The 21,449-nt window shown below is 48.0% G+C and overlaps 1 long non-coding RNA gene across 3 annotated transcripts; it reads left to right on the forward strand.

Annotated features, from left to right (window-relative positions):
* The first annotated feature begins 6 nt into the window (after window positions 1-6).
* Window positions 7-13,362, forward strand: LOC112671291 (uncharacterized). Of its 3 annotated transcripts, none has more exons than XR_007410673.1 (6): window positions 7-235; window positions 2,963-3,126; window positions 3,294-3,357; window positions 5,361-5,451; window positions 8,567-8,660; window positions 12,970-13,362. It is a non-coding gene; the product is annotated as an uncharacterized LOC112671291 (long non-coding RNA). The 3 variants fall into 3 exon arrangements; XR_003143516.3 differs by lacking the exon at window positions 12,970-13,362 and adding an exon at window positions 11,755-12,952; XR_003143515.3 differs by lacking the exon at window positions 12,970-13,362 and adding an exon at window positions 11,867-12,950.
* The last annotated feature ends 8,087 nt before the right edge of the window (window positions 13,363-21,449 follow it).

A 21,449-nucleotide genomic window follows, 5' to 3' on the forward strand; every position in this document is an offset into this window, starting at 1 on the left:
GAGCTGCAAAGATGCTGTACTAGCTGCTAGAACGTCTTGGGAGGTTTGGGCTGCCGTAACAAAATACCACAGCCTGAGGGGCTGAAACAACAGAAATTCATTTTCTCACGCTCCTAAAGGCTGGAAGTCCAAGATCGAGGTTGTCCATAATTTTGGTTTCTCCCAAGGCCTCTCTCCTTATCTTGCAGACACCCATCTTTTTGCTGAGTCTTCACATGGCTTTTTCTCTGTGCAGGTATATCCCTGGTGTCTCTCCTTATAAAGATACAAGTCATACTGGGTTGGGGCCCCACACTTACTATCATTTACTCTTAATTACTCCCTTTCAAGGCCCAGGTGCAATCACATTAGAGGTTAGGCCTTCAACATACGAATTTGGGGGAGACACAGTTCAATCCACAACAGAAGGTACAGGGAAAACAAGGACTGTGAAGACGGTAGAATTGGGTGGCCTTTACTAAGCACCACTGATTTGCTGAAGAAAGAAGATGGCAGCCTTGGGACGCCTGGGTGGCTCAGTGGTTGAGTGTCTGCTTTCAGCTTAGGATGTGGTCCCAGGGTCCGGGGATCGGGTGCCACAGCGGGTTCCCCGCAGGGAACCTGCTTCTCCCTCTGCCTGTGTCTCTGCCTCTTTCTCTGTGTCTCTCATGAGTAAATAAATAAATAACATTTTTAAAGTAAAAAGAAAAGAAAATGGCAACCTCAAATCTACTAATTAACAATTTAAAGCAAAGTCACGCATTTAAGGAGGAGATCCTTCTATTCCTGCAGCCAGAGGCAGACAGAGCTAGAAACCAAGCACGAGCCTGTGACAGAACTTCAGAGAAGAATGAATTCTCAGCCAAGATGAGTCACCCGTGCTGAGAGCAGGGCCCTATGCTTGGTATGCAAAAATCTGGATAGATGTACTTGAGAACTGATTCTCTAGAATTCCCTGAACCATTTGGGCCTTACCAAATGGCTTACTCTCCCTTGTTAAAAGACAGAAGCTCTTTCTTGCTCGAAGATGATGCAGAGGTTGCCCCACCTCCCCTTTCTGGCTCCCAGATCCACAGTCTGGGTTAAATCTCAGCACAGCCAGACTGGGGAAGTAGTGGACCTGCTGAAGGACTAGAAGGTCACACCCAGAGCTGCAGGGTAGCGGCAGGAACCAGGAATGGATTCAGAAAAGGGCCTGTGTGGGGAGGAGACCAGAATACAAAGCTGGATGAGGACAGTTTTCCAATCCAGGGCCCTCTCCCATGACACAGGATATATGCCCTGGCAAGGGCCCTGAGATCTGTTCTAATGCACTGCTGAGATGGCTCTTGGAAGGTTGGCTAAAGCAACAACCCACATTAAACAAAATAGATTTGTCAGAATTGCCATGATGAACAGGTAGGAAGAGACCAAAGGCCCAGAGAAGTGGGCATGCTAGAGTGGGTCTGTAATAGAATCTGGAAAATGCAACTAACCATGTTCCTCAGGGGGCCTGGACAACAATCTGATTGCTAAGGAGATGGGGGCACCAAAGTCACCAAAGAGTTCAGTGGTGGGACTGGTGGAAACTCTGTTACTGAATTGGGCTCCTTAGTAAAAATGGGGGTGTCCCAGAATAGCAGAGACCAGGTGGTCGCATAATTGTCAGAGAGGCAAGGTGAGCATAATTACCATAATGGGCAACAAGGTTGGCATGACAGCCAGGACAGCCTGGCCTGCAGGGACTTCTAGAAATGGTATGGAGATCATAGTGTTCCTAGAGGCAGACAGATGGGCAGCCAGCAAGGATACGTGGCCTTGGATAAATATACATACACACATATATATGAAGAATAATCAAGCACGGATGAACATAAGGCCAAGTTTAGTCTTTCCAAAAAACGTCATGTTCCCTTGCGTAGTTTTCAGACCTAAGCTTATTTTCAAAGCCAGAACACATTGACTAAAGAAGAGGCTGAGTCATGCAACACAGCGGTAAGTGTATATGACAGCATGCTGTATACACTAATGATTTCCCCAGTCCTTCCCCAAAGGACTTGTAATTATTTACTTGCATAACCAGGCATTGGAGAAAGGAATACCCAGAGCCTTGTGAGGTCAGTTGAAGACTAGTTCTGAATTGACACTGATATCTGGAAAATAAAGCACAATTATGATGTCCCCATTAGGTCAGTGGGGGCCAGGTGATGAATGGAGTTCTGGCCCAGGACTTTCTCAAAATATCCACCTCATGATCATTTCCTTCGTTGCTAAAATATAATTGCAGTGGATATAGTTAGCAGAAGATGTAACCTTTACTTGGTTCTTTGACCTATAGAGCAAGAACTATTGAGTAGGAAAGGCCAGTAGAACTCTTTGAAGGTTCCCTCCTCCACCAGGATAATAAATCAAAAACAATATCACATTTTAGGGAGGATGGCCAAGATTAGTGCCACCCTAACCAGTTTAAAGGGTGCCGAGGTGATGGATCCTTGTCATAGTCTCACATAGTCTGGCCCCTGCAAGACTCACGTAGATCTAACAGATAATATCGGATTTTGCAAGTTTGACCAAGTCGTGGTTCCAACTGTAGCCACTGTGTCACTCATCCTATATTTACCAGAGTGGATGAACATGGCCTTTTTAATGGTCATGTAGCTCTCAATCTGGCGAATGCTTTCTTTTTTTCAATACCGATAAGCAAGAAGGATCAGATGCAGTAGCATTTATGCGGAACAGACGATAGTTTATAATCACCATCTTATCTCTGGAGGATTGTTGATTTTTTTAATTCATAATAGAGTCCAAAGTATCTTAGACTATCTAGACCTTCTACAAAATGTCAGCATGGTCCACTCCATTGATGCCATCCTGTTAGTTGGACCCAATGAGAATAAGTGACAGATAACTCTGGATGCCATGGGAAGACTCATGCTTTCCATAGGGCTGGTGATAAACCCTAGAGACTTAGGATTCTGTTATCTCATTGACTTTTTTTTTCAAGGACTAATGGCCTAAGGAAATCTCTTTGCACCCCTGATCACTGAGAAAGAAGCAGAAGATTCTGGAGGCAGCATATTCAGCAGTTGACAATTTTGCTACAACCCATTTATCAGGTGGCATCGAAGGTCCTTGGGTTGGACAGTTCTCGCCCAGTCAACCCACCAGGTAAGTCACTTAAACAAACCAGCAGAAGCGCTAGGGAAATGTGAGAGCTATCTATCTAGAGTGGCTGCTGGAGGAGAAAGACAAAGAGCAGTGAGTGGTCATGACCTTGGGAATAGGCAGCAGGGCTGTGGTTCATTCTATTAACCCTCCTTCTGGATGTTTTCCAGGAATCTGTGACCTACCAGAATCCCGGAGATCCTGCGTCTGGAAGGAGTAAGCCAAATAGGAGAAGTAAGTGGATCAGTGCTGTGCAAGGGTTGATTGCAATAGATGCTGTTGGTGCTTGACCCAGACACCATGACGTGATGGTGGCTGCCCGACCTGGGCAAAGACAAGCCCCTGCCCCTAGGCACTCACTCATCTCAGCCAACGACTGGCAGACATGGGCAACAAAGGTATTCAAGGTAGGACTGGCTCTGTCTGTGGTGCATTTAGTGTTCTAGATTAGAGCTTCTCTGTGGGCTCAGTAGAGCTACTGCCCACCCGAGACTACGCTTTCACTTAGCTTCCCACCCTTCCTGGTTTCTCCCAAGAGTGTTCCCTCCAACAAATGACGAGAGCAAGAATCCCAACCCAGGAGCTGTTTTCAGGGTACTCAGCCTAAGACAATATATGCATCACTTATGTTATTATATGTGTGTGTTTATTATTTTTAAACACAGTACCTCTTTCTCCAACGTTGTTATCCAGTGTACACCATCGAACCCTGTGGTCACATTTGTGCTCCCCACATCACGTTCATGAGCTACTCGGCCCACATATGTCTAAGCTCGGTTTACCTTGGGATTTCTCGCATCTCAGTGAAGTGATTCCACTCTACACATTTTGAGGGATTGAAAGTTTTACTAGTTCAAACTGAGTTGGTAGGTGGAATCAATCCATAACTGAACTTCAACTTTCTGAATTCCATTATAGAAAAAAGAGGGATGGAGGGAGGAAAAGAGAGAGAGAGAGGCTTTTATTTATCCATTAATTTATTAGTTTTTGGCTTTTGAGCTTCTGAGAGCCCACATTTTGATTTTAAGGATTTTCAAGGAGAATTTTGACAATACATCTTTTTACCGTGCGTGCTTGATTTTAGAGGATACTCTCCAGTGATAAACTAGTGAATTATCTTATATTTTAGACTCTTCATTTCAGAGTAGGTTCCCCCTCTTTGGTCTGAATTAGTGAGGTTTGATGAAATGTGGACAGCAAATGAATTGCAAATTATATGTAAATGTGTATAAATTAGCACCAGTTATTAGAATAATTTGCATCAACAGCTCTATAATTAGGCAGCAACCTGAGAGAGAAGGGCAGTGGGCAAAGGATCCGAGGGAGCTGGGAAGGCAGCCCAGGAGTCCTGGGGTCCCCACCTCTATGTTAATGAGGCTCTGGTTTCCCCTTTCCTGGGCCCCTTGGCACAAGGCCTCAGGGATCTAAAATCCATACCCTGTCTTCTGTCTGGTTTTTGCTAAGATTCCTGGTGCATGTAGCTCAGGGAACTGAGCTTCTCCTGCCCAGTGCACCACAGTGGGAGGCCGGGGCCTTCCAAAGTGTGGAAGTCTCAGATCTACTGCTTCCAGGGCAGCTTTAGCCACATCACTCTGTGATTCTGTTTCCGGATCCAGAAAAGGGGTTTGCAGCAAGGGCTTGCTCCCACACTGTCTCCCAGTGCTATGTGGTTCAGATGAGATTTTGCATGGAACTGCTCAGTCTTCCATGTTCATTTGGTATTATTTTGACAGCTGAGTTCACCCGGCCAGCAAGGGGCAGAGCTGGGATGCAACCCACATCCATCTGGCTTTCAGAGCCCCCTGCATCGCTGCCTCCTGTGCCCAAGCAGGAAGCCCGCATCAAGTACAGTTGCTTCCCAGTTACCCATTCTCCTGGTACCACACGGCCTCCCACCTCGTGTAAGTGCAGGCCTCTTGAAGCCGGACACTGTGTCCTCACACCATTTGCATCCTATCCTGAGCACACTTTTTGGTGGGTGTGTGCAGGTGAATGCCCAGTCCTTGGGGCCTGTGCCTGTCCATGGGCTTATGAGGCTATTTGTCTTTCCCTTTATCCTGAGGCAACAGGGAAAATGACATAGAGCTCCCATCCCCTTGTCTATAGCTCCCCTTGGATTACCCAACCTTGAGCAAATGAGGGTAGCTACAGGGGCCTGGGGAATTGGGAAGAGCAGACGATGATATAAATAACCACCTACTTGCCTCTGGAATGAATCATATGGATTTTCTTTTTAGCATATTTGCCGTCTTCATTTGCCATGAAAACACATGTCCATGCTCTGAACACAGCCCAGTGGACAATGCGTGGCTGGAGGAAAACATGAAGGTGTGTGAGTCACCCCTGGGGCAGATACCTGAGGGGCGAGCACCTGCCACAGAAAGATCACAGGGTTTAGGTTCAGAATCAGGTACTCGTTCCTACTCTGTGATCTTGTAAGCTTTCTGAGCCTCCTTGTACCCTTTACAGAGTGACCTTGAGTATGAAATAGAATTTTATATGTAAAAAGAATTTTCTGTTACTTCATTATAATCAAGGACCCCCAGCACAGCCCAGCTAGATCTTCAGTTCCTACCTGCCTGTCCCACTTTGCACCTGCCTGGCCGTCCCACAACATGCACATGGGCACTGGCGGTCATTCCGACTATGTTCGCCCACACAGCCATCGCTTCCCTGAGTGGCTTTTCCTGCTCCATTTGCTTGGCCAGCGTCTCCTGATTTAAGTCACCCATTCAACAGATGGATGTTTACTGAGCACCTACTGTGCACCAGTCTCCGTGCTAGCCACTGAGGACATGAAGGTGAACCAAACAACCGTGCCTCCTTTCCTGGTGGAGCTTACATTTTCTGAATGATTTGACGCTCGCTTTCCTGACATCCATCCTCCCTTGGCAGATTTGTGCCTCTCCTGTGCACCCGCCCAGTGTCTAAAGTTCTTCTGTCATACTGCCCTTGACTTTGCGCTCACTCTTACCCACTCTGTCCCCTACCCTCTCCTCTCCCTCCTCCCTCTCCCACTCCCCTATCCTGCTCTTCCCCTTTCTTCTCTCTGTTTCCCTCCCTCTCTCCTATGGCAACCATTTTCTTTGTCCCTCCCTGGAATTTATAAGGCCAATCCTTGAAATGAGAAGGTGACTATTTTCAAACAGATAAAAGAAAGCCCTTCTTTTCCCAGCAGATAATTAATTTGTGTCACTTGCTGGTCGTGGAACATAATTGAGGCCAAGGGCTTAAGAAGGCCCTGAGAAGGAATTAGACACGTCGCCACACCAGGGGGAAGGTATCGCTCACTCCGCTTCCCTGTCTCTGGAGGGTGAGGGTAGCAAGCCCTGCCCTGTGCAAATGTTCACGTGCTACGAAGTGAGCTGCAAGCCAGTGCCTAGGCACCAGAGGTGGTCGCCAAAGGGTGGTTGGAGACTAGGTTGGAAGCCCTGGGTTCGAGTTCCAGGTCTGTCATGTTATTAGTGGAATGATTCAGATATATTCTGTAACCTCTTACAGTTCCCTGAAACCCTTGAATCCTGTGTGTTTCTCCCCACTGGGCTGTGGAGAGGCTCTGGAAAGCATAGTGTGTCAGAGCTTGGCAAGCTGGAGAATGTAAAGGACGAAGTGTCCCATGGAGGCTCATCCCATCTCCCACCTTTGGGCATGGACACGGCAGAAAGGGTACTCCCCATGAGCTTGAAGTCTAAGGCTTTGGACATGGGTCTTGGCCACAGGGACCGTCATGCAGGCATGTGACGACCTCAGGGGACCTCAGAGGACTCCGGGGAACAGAAGTGACCCAGCGTCCCTGAGGCCCGGGCCTGCGTCCGACACTAACCAGCTGTGAGGTCTTGGCAACTCCTTTTCCCTTTTGGGACTCTCACTTTCTTAACCTGCAAAATGGGCTCTGGAGGTTGCAGCAAAGACAATTAAACCAGATTATGATTTTTCAAAGTGTATTCCTTGGAACGTTGATGAAACATTTCAAGAAAGAAAAAAGTTCCTGAAAAAGAAGATTTTGAGAAAAAATTTGAGGGATGCTGCCTAATATTTAAAGATCACTGGAGTGCAGATTAGCCCAATACATCTCTTAAAAGGCCTGTAATGGGGAGAACGGTTTTTGTCTAACCTGGTTTGGCCCGAATTTTGTAGACCCCTTATTAACATCCTATAGATGTTGATGCTCTCAGGAATATGCCTTAGGGGGCATGCGACAAAGCTCTTGGGTTCTTCTCTGTCAAGCATTTTGTGCCTCCAGGATACTCACATGGTAATTCCGCACAGACTGGGGGCCGGGGGTTGGGGGGTGTCTAGCCTCAGAGCCACAATTGGCCAGTGGTCAGCGTTGTGCTGTTTTGGAAAGTCCTGTGGAGGCTGTTGCCACCTCCTTCCCAACTATGCTTTTTATGGTTAGGTGACATTCAGCTAGCTTTCCCTGAGCCAGCAATACCCAAAAGAGGAGCCCCACCTAGGCAGTTGAGAGTGCAATGCAGATGCCGGCATGTTGCACATGTTGCCAACTGGCCCCCCGAGGCTCCACGTGAGCTGAGTCTCAGGAACCGGTGGCAGTGTGACAGCCTCCCACCTGTGGAATACGAGCAGAGAAAGTAAACCCACCCAATGTTACTCAGCATTTTCACAAAAAGGGCATTGGGTGCCTTAAGTGTGCCGGGCACACAGAGATAACTCAGGCCGGATCTCTGACCTTGAGGTGCCTTTGGAGTGGGGAGGGAAAGGGAAAGGGACAGCATATGGACAGCTAACAGAGCCTACTCTCAGCCTGGGAAGTTGGTTAAAAATTCAGATGCCTGGCTTCTGATCTCCAGGGTCAGAATCTACGGGGAGGGGCCGGGCACCTGCATATTCTGGTATGTGACTATGACTAGATTGGGGAATTCCTGCATTACCTGAGTATGACCAATGGGGAAAGCATGTACTTTGGAGTCGAGTGTTGGCTGGGTGGCCCCACACAAGGCTCTCCATCTCTCCCCAGCTTTATGGGGGTATAACTGACAACCCTATACGATATTTAAAGTGTGCATTGAGATGATTTGATATACATGTACACTGTGACAAGATCCCCCCTCCCCATCTAGTTAATTAACACATCCATCACTTCTCCTCTTTGTCTCTCTCTCTCTCTCTCTCTCTCTTTTTGGTGAGAACAGTGAAGTTCTGCTCTCTTAGCATATTTCAATCACACAACACCGTGTTATCAACTATTGTCACCACATAATACATGAGATCCTCAGACCCTGTTCATCTTAAAGCTGAACGTTTGCATTCTCTTACCAGCCTTCCCCTTACTTACCTCACCCTCCAGCCTCTGGCAACCACTTTTCTGTGCTGTTTCTAGGAGTTTGGCTCTTTCTTTGGGTTGCACGCGAAAGTGATACCGTGTGGTATTTGTCTTTCCCTGCCTTACCTCACTTAGCTTCTTTATTGAATGTGCTCATAGGTTTGTGGGGGCAGTGACCTTGGAATGCTGCATGGAGAGCACCTGGCACAGAGTCTGGCGGGCCACAGGAGCTTGGGCATCGTGGCCATCCTCGGTATGTTTATTGAAGAGGGACAGAAACATGAAGGCAGGAAAGTTAGAGGGGAGGGAGGAACCGGCTGTGTTCAGGATGTGCCTGTGGGACAGACAGTGCTATGCACTGGCGCAAAGATACCATTTAAACCACCAAGGTTGACATTGGGCCAGACACTTCAGTGCTTTCTAGAAGGGAGTATTCAGAGGCTTGTGAGGTTCTGCAGAGCTGCATGGCTTGATTCAGCCAAGATTCAAATTCCCTGTTACAGCAGCTCCTTTGGTCTGATTCACACATTTCGTACCAGAGCATTCACTTTCTCGCAGCATTTATTAATTTCCTGGGGGTATGCCTTATTGCCTTCGTCAGCTCCTACAGGCCAGGAACTGGACAGTTGACACCTTGTCTTCCCCAACCTAGTGCTGTGCAAACAATAAGTACTCAATACAAACCTGTGGCTAATTGATAATTGATCTGTTGCAGCAGGGAGGGTGGATGCCAGCTGTGGCTGTTTTGTCCTCAATTTGGGTTCATTTCCACCTTTAAAGAGCTTGTGCATTATTATATTATCATATTATGCAAACCAAATATCCTAAAAAGACAGATAGTTAACAAACAGACTAGTAGATTAGGGATTGCCTATGGGATTCATCTAATCAACCAGCCTACTTATCTGCCTGTGATCAGGGCCCTGAGTCTTTATCATTCAGCCGAGTGAAGCAACATACCAGGTTCCCAGAGGAGTAGAATGGGATTTCAATTACATATCCATTTTTTTATCACTTCACTGAAATAACATGGGCTCCCTGGCTCTAAATTGCTAAAAACCAGTTTAAGTTAAGGAGACAAATAGACACTAATTGCAGAGCAACGTGGAGTCCAAAGCATCAAGGCACTTGGCCGAGAAATGCCTTTCGTCACTCCTTCCAGTGCAAAGCTGGAAGAAATGGAAATTTCTTCTCCTGCTACTTGACTCTCAGTTACCCCTCCTCTGAGGAGGGTCGGAGTTTGGGCGGGTACAAAAGAGCCATCTGGGGAGAGAAGTTTGGGCTCCTCATTTAGCCCTGGCAAGCTATTAACTTGAAGACCATGGCATCTGTTTCTTTTGTGTAATAATCTGTGCTGTTGTCTACATTCTTATGTATTTAGAAGCATCCCCTAAATCTTTAATCAGAACTGCAGCTTCCCAGTGAAAAGAGTAATAACACACAGCCATCAGGTGACCCGGCTAGGGCTAGCTCCGTGACCAACTGGTTGAGTGCCCTTGGACAAATTACTTTATGTTTCTGCTTCCGTTTCCTCTTCTGTACAGTGAAATCCACTGGTAAATATTTAACTGGCTCTCCAGGAAGGAAAAGCCCTTATTTGTAGCTTTTGCCAGTGTCCGTGGTGTAAATACTCCCACCATAGCTGATTGCAAGCTGCCAAGCTGATGTCACTGACTATGGAACTGAGAAGAGAAGCCCACAGTCAGCTCTCATGAGCCAGCATGAGATCTCGCCCATCACCAAATCTCATGATAATGGGAAGGTTGTAAGGGGGACATGCACTGTCTCTGCCTGTCTAGGTACATCTAGATCCCTAGTTCTTAAAACTCCAATTTGATGGCAGGTAAGAAGAAAAACAGCCAGCTTTTGCCCATCTCAGAGGTGGGGTAAGAAGAAAGGAAACAGTGTTTTCAATGCGAGATAAAAATAGAATGCAGAATTTTGATGATTCTTTATATCAGTATTTAATGAATATGTGATAGCATTTATTAATAAAATGTAATAATCATATTCAAACTTTCATTGAATGGAAAACAGTCTTCTCTGCTTCTGTGCCTTTGTGAAGGGGAAGGTGGACAATTTATTTCCTGTCAAGGGAGTTTGACAAGAAATAGATCAACAAGGTGCCTTCTCCCCGTCTGTCATGTCCAAGTCCACATGCTCAACAAATGCTCAGCAGCTGTGTATTGATGACACCTCCTGGCCATGAGGACTTTCCTCTTTTACAAATGGCAGAGATCTGATAATCAGGCACTGAGTACCGACTGCACCCTTCAAGGTTTCCCACTAGGACTCTTGTTGTCTGCACTACTGTTCATTCACCTGTATCAAATACCTCTTCCCGCAGCTCCTCTGCAGACCCTTTCCTACCTTACGTGGCTTCTTTCCTTGGGCCACCATAGCACCATAGCAATAAAAATCTCTTATGGCACAGGTCTTACCCTACCTGGACTACAGTCACTGATGCATTTGCCCTCCAACCAGACTGTGAGCATCTTGAAAGAAGAGATTAGGTGTTATTAATCATTTTTTATTTCCTGCAGTGTGCTTAATAAGTGCTTTTTGAATTTTAATTGAATTTGTATGACTAGAAGCTGATGTACTTCCTTAATCTAAAGAGTTCTTTAAAAAATGAGTTCAAAAGTTACATCCTATTGAAGAATATCTAGAATGACATTAACCAGGACTGTTGGAATAGTAGACAACCAAATTCTCAGTAGGCTTTGTGGGATGCCAAAAAGACACATCTCACCCACTCTCACACGCACACGGTAATTTGCTTGACATTCCAACTTCCACTTCTTTAAATAAAATACCTATTTATACCCACATTCATTACTTTTATAATTGAAATCACTTGGACAAGAATGTTTAAATAAAAAACCCTAAGAACATGGAACATTGTTAGGTGCTGTGCAAGATATGGAAGTAGTAGAATGGCCTATATTCTCAGGAGCTTGGAGTTTGGTGAGAGGACAAGTCAATATAGTTGAAATATAAGTAAGTGGCCTGGGGTTAGTTAGGGAATGTTCGATCTAAACCTTAAAAGATGAAGTAGAATTTGGATGAGAAGTGAAAAGGGGGAAGCAGAGAAGAATAGAGGAAGAGCTTAGAGGAAGAAAAGTAAAGAGGGAGTAAAAGGTAATTTTGCATGACTTGAAGGGGAAGATGTTGACTAGGGAGGAGAAGTGCGTGATGGGGAAGAGTCTTGACTGGCTGGTGTGAGATCTTCATGTGGGAGATAAGTTGCAGGTTTATCTGAGAACCTAAAGATACAAGGCCATGAGTCTCTTTGAGTTTAGACTTTCTCTAAGAAGCACTGAGAAGCCACCAAATCTTTTGCACAGGGAGGTAGCCTGATGACAGATCCTGGAGGGTATGAAGCAGAGAGTATGGGCCATTGGAGTCAGAGCCCCCAGTGGGACTAGCCAGGAGAACCAAGGATTCTGGATTTTGCAGCCACATGGAGGCCATGAAGATGGACCAAAAGGGACAGGAGTCAAGGCCCTAAGGAGGACACAATGACTTGGGGACTGGTCACACTGTTTCACAGTGAGTCACTGATCAAAGTAAAAGGTGATGGGTGGGTAGCTCTTGAAAGAATGCAGATTATGGGAATGAGAACTGAGTGTACAAGTTATTGGGGAAGCCAAGAAGACCCGGGGAACTGGCTCCTCTTTCTGTCTCCCTTTCCCTTTTTCTGGACCCTACAACCAATTCTTCTTCCTACACGGCTTCTCCACTCCCTTCTCTCTGTCCACTGGCTTTCTCTGATCGCTTACTCTTTCCTCTCAATAACTTCAGCTTTTCTGGATCAGCCATGACCTCCAACCCTCTGACTGCTGAGTGACTCAGCTGCTCACTATTTGCTTCTTCACACTTCTGAGACATGGCACCTGATAGACTCAGCATTCTGTACCTGTTACATTATAGTATTGTGGGTGGTCGACCAACCTGTGGCTTGGCTGGTCCTAGCTCTGATGTCCACTCCTGATCCAATCAATTGTAGTCTGGGGGTGGGGGAGTGGGAGGGCCAGGATCTGGGTCACATGATAAAAAACAGAGCTCAGGCACTGCAGGCAGGGCCTTAGAAAAAGCTATGGGGAGGGGCAGCACGGAGGCATCACGACTATTATTTCTTTACCTATTCTTTGGATTTAGAGGATAAAGATAATGATGGGGTCAGAAATGACTAGCTGTTCATGAGACTCACTAATTGGAAGAACAGAAATGGCAGCAACAGAAGAATAAGAAAACGTAACAAGAAAGCGAGTAGAAACAGGAAAATGACATGTTCAGGTGGAGGCAAATTGAATTTCACTTATTCATTCATTTAGCAAATATTTATTGACTTCCAACCATGGACCAAGGATGGCATTAAGCAGGTACTGAGTGATTCACAGGCTTAAAACATTGAAGATGACAAAGGAATACTCAGTAATATGATAGTGATTCTTCCCATCTATTAAGCTCCTACTGCTTACAATGTGCTTTTGGTATACTATCTCATTTAGCCCTTACAGCCATTTTCAAAAGATGATATTATTCATTTCATTTTACAGTTGGAGAATTAAGGCTCCAAGAGATCAAGTAACCATCCTAAGATCCTAAGATCACACAGACCAACAGATGAACGGATGAACAAAATGTGGTACATGTGCAGAATGGAATATTATTTAACCTTAAAAAGGAATGCAACTTTGGTAGATGCTATAACATGGATGAGCTTTGAAAACATGATGCTAAGGGATGTTAAGCCAGACACAAAAGGGAAAATATTATCTGCTTCCACTTATGTTGTATCTTTGTATCTCCAGGAGGCAAATTCATAGAGACATAATAGACCAGAGATTACCAGCGGCTGGGGGAAGAGAAATGGGGAATTATGGTCTTGTGGGTACAGAATTTTTGTTTGAAGTAAGCTTAACCAACTGAACTGCCCAAGTGCCTCTAAATAAAATCTCAAAAAAAAAAAAAAAAAAGATCTGTTCTTGTTGTTCTTGAATGTTGATCTCAAACCCTTCTTACAATTCCATCTGCCCCTTGGATGGCACTAAGCAAATAGAATATTTCTTCCCGCTGAGAGCATTTCAGCTATTTTTCCTAAAGTATCAGAACCCAGCACCATCATGCATCCTGTGCCTCATGGCAAGAACCTGGGTGTCACCCAGAATCCCCCTTTCCTTACATCCTATGTGTATGATGCACCCTATCAGCTCTCTGCCTTCAAAATACGCCTACAACCCATCTCCGGCCATCTCTCCATCTCCGTCACACCTCTCTGGTCCAAGGCCCCGTCATCTCAGTAAGACCACATGGCAGGCTCCCTGCCCTGTGCTGGTCTTCTGCTTCTTTCCCCTGTGAAACCTCACAATCTACTCTCTTCATAGCAGCCAGAAGAATTTGTTTGTGACTTCTTTATTATGATCAAATAAAGCATATTGTGTATAAACATTTTAACTATTTGTAAGCATACAGTTCAGTAGCACTAAATCCATTCCCATTGTTGTGCAACCATTACCAGTGTCCTACTCCAGAGCTTGTTCATTACCTCGTGCTCAGAGAGAGAAGGAGTGAGAGAGAAAGAGAGAGAGCAAGAGAGAGCACTCAAACAGGGGAGGAGGGGCAGAGACAGAGGGAAAAAGAGAAGCAGACTCTCCGCTGAGCAGAGAGCTGGATGTGGGGCTTGATCCCAGGACACTGAGATCATGACCTGAGCTGAAGGCAGATGCCTAACTGATAAGCCACCCGGGCACCCCAAGAACAGATCTTTCTAGAAGTGTGACTCTGGGCATGGCATGGGCTGCTCGGGGGGTATTGCTTTCCCATCTGAGGTGTGTAGGACCTGCCCTAGTAAGGCAGCCGTACCGAAGGTACATTTAGGACTGGGTGATCTTTAAGATCCTTGTCAATCCTCAGATTCCTTCATCCTAGGTTTTTGGAGGCCTTTATAAGTACGGTTTCTGTTGCAGATTGAGGCAGAAGGCAGATGACAGGAGTGGGTAGTAAGGTAACGAGGCTTGGCTGGAGATCTTGTAACTGAGATAATTTTTAAGAATCTCATAACCAGGGAAGTCAGGGGGGTCAAACAGCATCTTCCTTCTGCTTTCTTTCTTTTTAAAGATTTCATTTATTTATTCATGAGAGACAGAGAGAGAGAGAGAGAGAGAGAGAGAGAGAGAGAGAGAGAGAGAGGCAGAGACACAGGCAGAGGGAGAAGCAGGCCCCACCCAGGGAGCCTGATGTGGGACTCGATCCAGGGACTCCAGGGTCAGGCCCTGGGCAGAAGGCGGTACTAAACCGCTGCGTCCTGGGCTGCCCTCTTTTCTTTCTTCCTTCCTCGTCCTGTCCCTTCCTCCCCAATTCACATCCCCACCCCCCAAATCCTGCTCTTTTTCAAAACGGAGGAACCTGATCTCACACTGGCTTTTTTCTAAGAGGGCCCTGGGCATTAGGTGACCCGAGGCTTGCTGGTCATTTCAGGTTCAAATGGGGACCTATGGAACGTTTCCTCCCCTGTAAGGCAGGTCCCACTCCGTCGTCCCAGCCACCACAGCAATTCCCTGGCATGTCATCACCAACAACCTCCTTGGCTCAAATCACTTCCTGCTGTGCACCCATAACACACAGATTGCAGGTAACTTTACTCCAGAGAACCAATTAGCACAGACCCAGCCTGGGTAATTACAGTCTGATAAGATCCTTGCAGCAGATATCCAGGGCAGATAAAGCACTAGGAAGCCATTTCTCAGCAGGACTTGGTGGGAAACAGTATTATAACTCACCTTTCTTCCTCCCTATCTCTGCCCTTGGACCCCCACTCCTGCTCTCCCAAATTTAAACTGATCTTAGAGAGGAAGGGGTTGGGAGGGGATGAGGAAAGGAGGAGACACTCGAGTGGACAGCCTCCCTTTCCTGGGGGCCAGACTGCAACCTGCACCTGCCTTTCCATCAGGTCTGAAGGATGCAGCTATCCAAAGCTGGAGACAGGACCAACTAGCCAGGAGAGCCAAAGGGTCCCCACCTGAGTGACCAGATGAGGGAGGGGACTACACATCCCATCTTGATGGCTGGCCCATGCCACGGGGCTCTATGCACAGTGGCCTCTGGCCCACGGTCACCTCCATGTTCCCTCAGAGGCTCTGACCTCCTGTGCTCACATGACCTCTGGACCCGGGCAGAGGCTGCTGCCCTGTGTGAACCTGTCTCTCTTCCTTCTCCTCCTCCGAGCTGCATCTGCCACCTGGGCCTCCCCGACTGCCCCTCCCCAGCCTCCTCACGGGCCACTCGGGGCTCCTTTAGTCCACTCCACACACCGCAGCCAGACGGATTGTTTTAAAATGCAAATCCAGTTATGCTATTCCCTTGTTTAAAACCCTTCGCAGTGGCTCCCCACTGCCACCAGGATAATGTGCAAACACAGCCTTAGCATGGCTGATTTTTCCCCCATCAGATCTGTTAAGGAACAAAACCTCACAGATATTGCCGAAATCCACCGTATACCATGCTCCAACCCCATTTTTCTTTTTTGAGGCCTTCTACTATACACTTTGCTTTTGTGACTTTAAATTTATTGTTGAAATTCACCAACACTACAGTGTGTCTCTATTTTTGGCACACAGCCCCATAAGATATGACACGGGCAGGTGTATACCCCAGCCGCACAATCCCGGTACAAACCAGTCTCCTAGTTCCGAAACATCTTCCCTGCGTTGCTGTTTGTGGTCGGACCACTCCCCTTCCCTAACTCGGAAAACGCCCTGGCCTGTTCTCCACTGCTCTAGTTTTCTTTGAAAGAAGTGCCATCCGCATGATGACCATGCAGGGGGCGACTCCTTGGGACTGGCTTTTCTGCTCAGCACAGTGTCCTTGAGACTCATCCGAGTTGTGTGTGTTGAGAGTTTGTTTTCCTTTTTAGGGCCAACTAGTATTCATTTTATGGATAAAGACCTCATTGCTTACCCCCTCCCCTGACGACATGCCCCCCTTGATTCCTGATACTCCTGCCTGGTGTTTCTGCTTACGGGGACCTTCTTCCCCTTCTCTTCCACTTTGCCAGCCTGCCTCCTTATCCTTCTTCAGTCAGCAGTTTCAACATCCCTCTTCCAGGGAGGCTTCTCAGACTCTAGGCAGGATTAGGTTAGGCTCTGAGGGCTTTCTCCAGGAACACTTTTCTCACACTTGTTTTTATTATTATTATTTTTTAAAGATTTTTTAACATTTATTCATGAGAGACACAGAGAGAGAGGCAGAGATATAGGCAGAGGGAGAAGCAGGTTTCCTGCGGGAAGCCCTATGCAGGACTGAATCCCAGGACCCTGGGATCATGACCTGAGCTGAAGGCAGACGCTCAACAACTGAGCCACCCAGGTGTCCCTGTTTTCTCATACTTTATGGTAGCTTTTTGTTTAAACCACCTGCCTCCCCCACCATCTGTAAGCTTCATGAGGGCCAGGGCTGTAGCCAGGTTGTTCACTGCTATATTTCTATCTCCTGGCGAGTCCTAATAAATATGTGTTAAATTAACGGATATCAGTTTGATTTTATATCCCTAGAATCGAATATTGTACCAAATTGAATGTGCGCTGAATGTGATTCAGAAAATCATAATGGATATGTGACAAATTAGTGAAAACACATTTTTTGGTGTTCATCCCTCAAAAAAAAAAAAACACATGGATTTGTGCTGCTTTGTCTGTGCTGCTCAGACCTCTTTGCCAATCCTTCTGAATATTCTGAGCCACCTGTCCTTTCTCCTTTTCTGCAGAGTTACAAAGAGAAATTGAGGCAGCTTGCAAACATGATACACTACAATTACATACAAATACAGATTGGGATAAAGTAAAATTGAGGAGGACTAGACATGTGAGGCGGAGAAAAAGCTAGAACACAGGAATTCATGCTGTAAGGCCTGAGCTTCCTGGTAACCAAGGACAAAGTGGAAGCTATCGGTGATGGATTTTTGTGTGGTCCATTAGTCAAAATTGTATCAGTTTCCCTGGAGAAGCTGAAGCTAAGGGGGAAGTTTCTCATGTGGGATTTTGAAATGGGCCGTAGGATCTAACAGGAAATTTTTAAAAATACCAATTCTTCCTTTAAATGTAATAGCTAGACTCTTAGCTTTCCCATCAAGCATTCCTTCGGTGTGAACTTAAAACGGTATGCCTAAACACAAGTCAGTATATCTGCTTCCACAAGGAGCCAAAACCATTTGGTCCAGATGCGCAGCTCTGATTGTCTGGCCTGATCCAGGGATAACATCTAGAATATCTGGAGGAGGAGATGGGCCCCATGTCCTTCAGATAATCCTTCATGAATATTGCTTCTTGCCCTGGGCTTTTCACAACAGCCAGCAGCAGACAATTTGAGTTTATGTTTCCCAGTAAGGGTGTGGAGTGTTGGCATTCTCTCTTGTCAACACAAGCCAGCGCACATCCTTCGTAAATCAACCAAGTGGGAGGCAGGATTGGCATCCTCCGATGAAATCAAGCGGCCTCCCAAGGCCCTCATCTGATCAGGCTACCGTCTCCCCACGGCTCTCAGGTGGGCCACGGATACAAGGTCATGGATGAGAAACTGAGGTCCCCCTCCCCGTCCTATGCTCCAGGTATATGCAATGCAATTTCAAAAGAACCCTTTTGAAAATTTGGTTCAGTTTCAGGAGCATTTGAAAAAGACAGCTTAAAGATAATCTCCGATTCTGGGATTAAATATTTGGAAAAGAGTGAGAGCACCAGCTCACATTTGGACACAGAATGCCTTCCCATTCACAGTCTTTTCATTTGGTGCTCTACACGCGGGGCGCAGGTAGGCTGGGCAAGGCTCACCATTATTCCTATTTTACGGATGATGGAGCGATACTGAGGAGGTGAAATGAGTTACCTAAAGCCACTCAGCATAATATGTTAGAACCAACACTCCAGTGTTTCTAGACTCAAATCTTGTGTTCTTTGCACTTCCCATTGAAGATATTAATGTTCCAGAATGCTACATGCTGATGTAGGACAAAGATTTCCTGAAATAATAACAGAGAGGCAACTTTTATCTTTAGATCAAGAAGAATGAGTTTCCAACTGTAATAAAAGAGATTTGGCGTAGACATTGGGAAGATATTTCTGCCAGGGAGAGTTGTAAGTCATAAAAACAGGCCACCAAAGGGGATGCTGGACTTTTCTTATAACCTTTAAAAATGTGAGCGTTGATCTCGGTCTGCGGACAATTTGGGGATCATCCCATTTAGAGAGCTCACGTCTGCCTTGAACTTGCTTTTGACTTGCACCCTATCCCTCCGGAGCACCGAGGGGGGTTCTTGGAGGTTCGGTGGGGATGGGAGGAGGGGCAGTTAGCTGGGGGGGGGGGCAGGGGGGAGCGTCTGCCGTTCATTGATTCATTCAACAGCAGTTGCGATGTTGGACCACAGCTGTCCCAGGGGCTCTGCGGGACTTGACGTCACCAGTTCAGATGCTAAAGGCTTTCATGAAGGACCTAGTTACAGCGACGTGGGCGGGCCAAGGGAGCCAGCAGGCAGGGCGAGGGATCCGATGCCAGGAGTACCCGCTGGGCCGCCGGAGGAGGCAGCCCCTGGACTCACGGTCAGAGTCGTGGGGAGGACGGACTCTTCGGTCAGCTTCCCAGTGTCAAAGTAGGGAGGGAGTGGGAAGGAAGCCCACCTCTCTCTCCCCTGCTTTTCCCATCTCTCTCAGGCTGCACCTACCTCCCCGGACCTGGAGCTGGTCAGCAAGAGAGCCTGGGAGGTGCAACACCCAGAGGTCAGCATCCTGAGGCCCGAGGGGGGCGGAGAACAGCCAGCACGGTGGGAACCGAACTCACAGACCCCCTGCCTTCCCCCACTTTCAGTCTAGCAATAGACACACACACACACCCCACACACAAGGAAGGGAGCAGGGCACCATAACATGGCCATGGTGGTGAGCGCTAGGGAGAAACACAGACAGGTGGAGTATGAGAAGTGGAAGGGGCTCCTTTTTTTTTCTTTTTTAAAACTTTATTTAAATTCAATTAATTAACATATGGTGTATTATTAGCTTCAGAGGTAGGGCTCAGTGACTCATCAGGTGCGTACAACAGCCAGTGCTCATCCCAGCATGTGGCCTGCTTCACACCAGTCACCGGGTTACCCTGTCCCCCTGCTGCCCCTCCAGAGACCCTCAGTTTGTTTCCTAGAGTCAAGAGTCTTTCATGCATTTGGGGCTCTTTTAAGTAGAGTGGCCTGGGGCCTCGGAGGAAGTGCCCCACTGCAGGGCGCTGAAGGAGGGGAGGGCCTGGCAGCCTGCCAGCCTGAGGGGGACCCAGCGCAGGCCGGCTCCACAGAGCACCCCCTCCCCCACCTGCACGTGGTGGGGTCGCCCTCCAGGACAGGACAGTGCAGTCCATGTGGCCCAGCTTCCACCGCTCGTGCTGCACGTGGCCTGGCATGCACAGCGACACCCTCATGCTGGGGGGCCACTGCTGTGGGGGGGGGGGGCTGCGGCCTTACTCAGCCAGACATGCGGGGGCGGGGAGGGGGCTCTTCCCAAGAGCTAGGCGGTGACCCAGAAAATGCCTCAGACTCCCGTGGCTTCTCCCCAAGAGTCTGCAGAGAGTGGCAGCTGGTGGACAGGTGGCAAAGCACCCACACTCAGCTATGGCTGCTCCCCGCATGGTCTGGGGGCTCTGCGTTGGCTATAATTGGGACCGAGGGACTCACACCCACCTCCCCCCAACTTGGGCACAGACGCAGCTTGCTCACGTGCCGTCTCTCTCTCTCTCTTTCACACACACACACACACACACACACACACACACACACACACCCTCCTAGAAGTACAGGGTTCCAGAAAAGCCCACAGCAGGAACACTGAAGTGTGCTGGTTCTGGGAGGGCCTCTTGAGACCCTGAGACCAGGAGGCAGAGGAGTTAGTCCAGCAAGGAGAAGGCAGGAAACCATTCCAGGCAGGGGGAATCATGTGCAAAGGCCCTGAGGTGAGGGAGAGAGAAAGCCGGCTTGCCCCGGGGCCCGGAGGGAACTCGGAGCAGTTCAGGATGGCTGGGGCAGGAGGTGGGTGAGGTCTTCCTACACGGATGTGGCTTGTGGACTGGGGTCCTCCAGGTTCCCCTCTGGTCCCTCCCACGAGCTCCTCCCTGGGCAGGTCACAGCCACTTGTCCTGTTTCTGGAGAGCTTCACAGTCTGTAAGAGGCTTCCATGCCCATTTTTCATCAGGATCTGTGTCCATTATGATAAGTGACAGGGCTAAGACTGTGAACATGAGTGAGGACAGAGGGTCTGTGACACCTGGTGACTCTTTCAAGGGCACGCTGCCAAGAGTCAGGACTCACAGACTGCTCTTCCGACTCTCAGTCTGGCCTCCCTGCAAAGTCATACACAGATCCCTTGCCTGGGGCCAGGCGCCGGGGTGCAGGTGCCTCCTGCACCCCATCCCGCAGACTGCACCCCACTGGGGCCTGCGCTGATGCCCACTGGCCGCGGGCTCTGGCCCGACTCTGAACACACTCCACCTTCCTAAGGGCCCTCCTGGCTCTGGGCTGTGTGGCTTTCTGTCCCCGAGTCCCCCAAAGTCCATGTCCACGTAGGCGGGGAGTGCCTGGGCCAGGCCCCAGGACTGATTCCAAGGTGCTTTCCTCTCCTCTGAAGAGGACAGGAGCTTGCAAGTTCTCAGGTGTGAACATTTCATTTTGTGGCAGTTTTGCTCTTTGGGCTTCTCCTCCTCAGCCACCTGCCTCTTGGATGCCACTCTCAGGACCTTGTTGCATGTGGGCCTCTTGGCTCCCGTGTCCTCCGCCCTTTACTCGGGGCTCTGTTATTCCTCCTGGGTGCTTTGTCCTCCTCAGACGTGGTCTCCCTTTCTAGAAACATCCCTCTCTGCTGCAGGGAGGGCCTGGCATCTATTCATCCCATTCTCTCCCTCGGCCCCCATCCCTCCCAGCCATACTCTCATTTCCACGGCAACCCCTGCCCGGAGAGGGGAGCCCTGGCCTTGTTCCCTAGCCCAGTGCTTCAGGGAGGCTAGTGGATGAGAAGAC

Source organism: Canis lupus, chromosome 5, assembly GCF_003254725.2.
Source record: "Canis lupus dingo isolate Sandy chromosome 5, ASM325472v2, whole genome shotgun sequence".
NCBI lineage: Eukaryota > Metazoa > Chordata > Mammalia > Carnivora > Canidae > Canis > Canis lupus.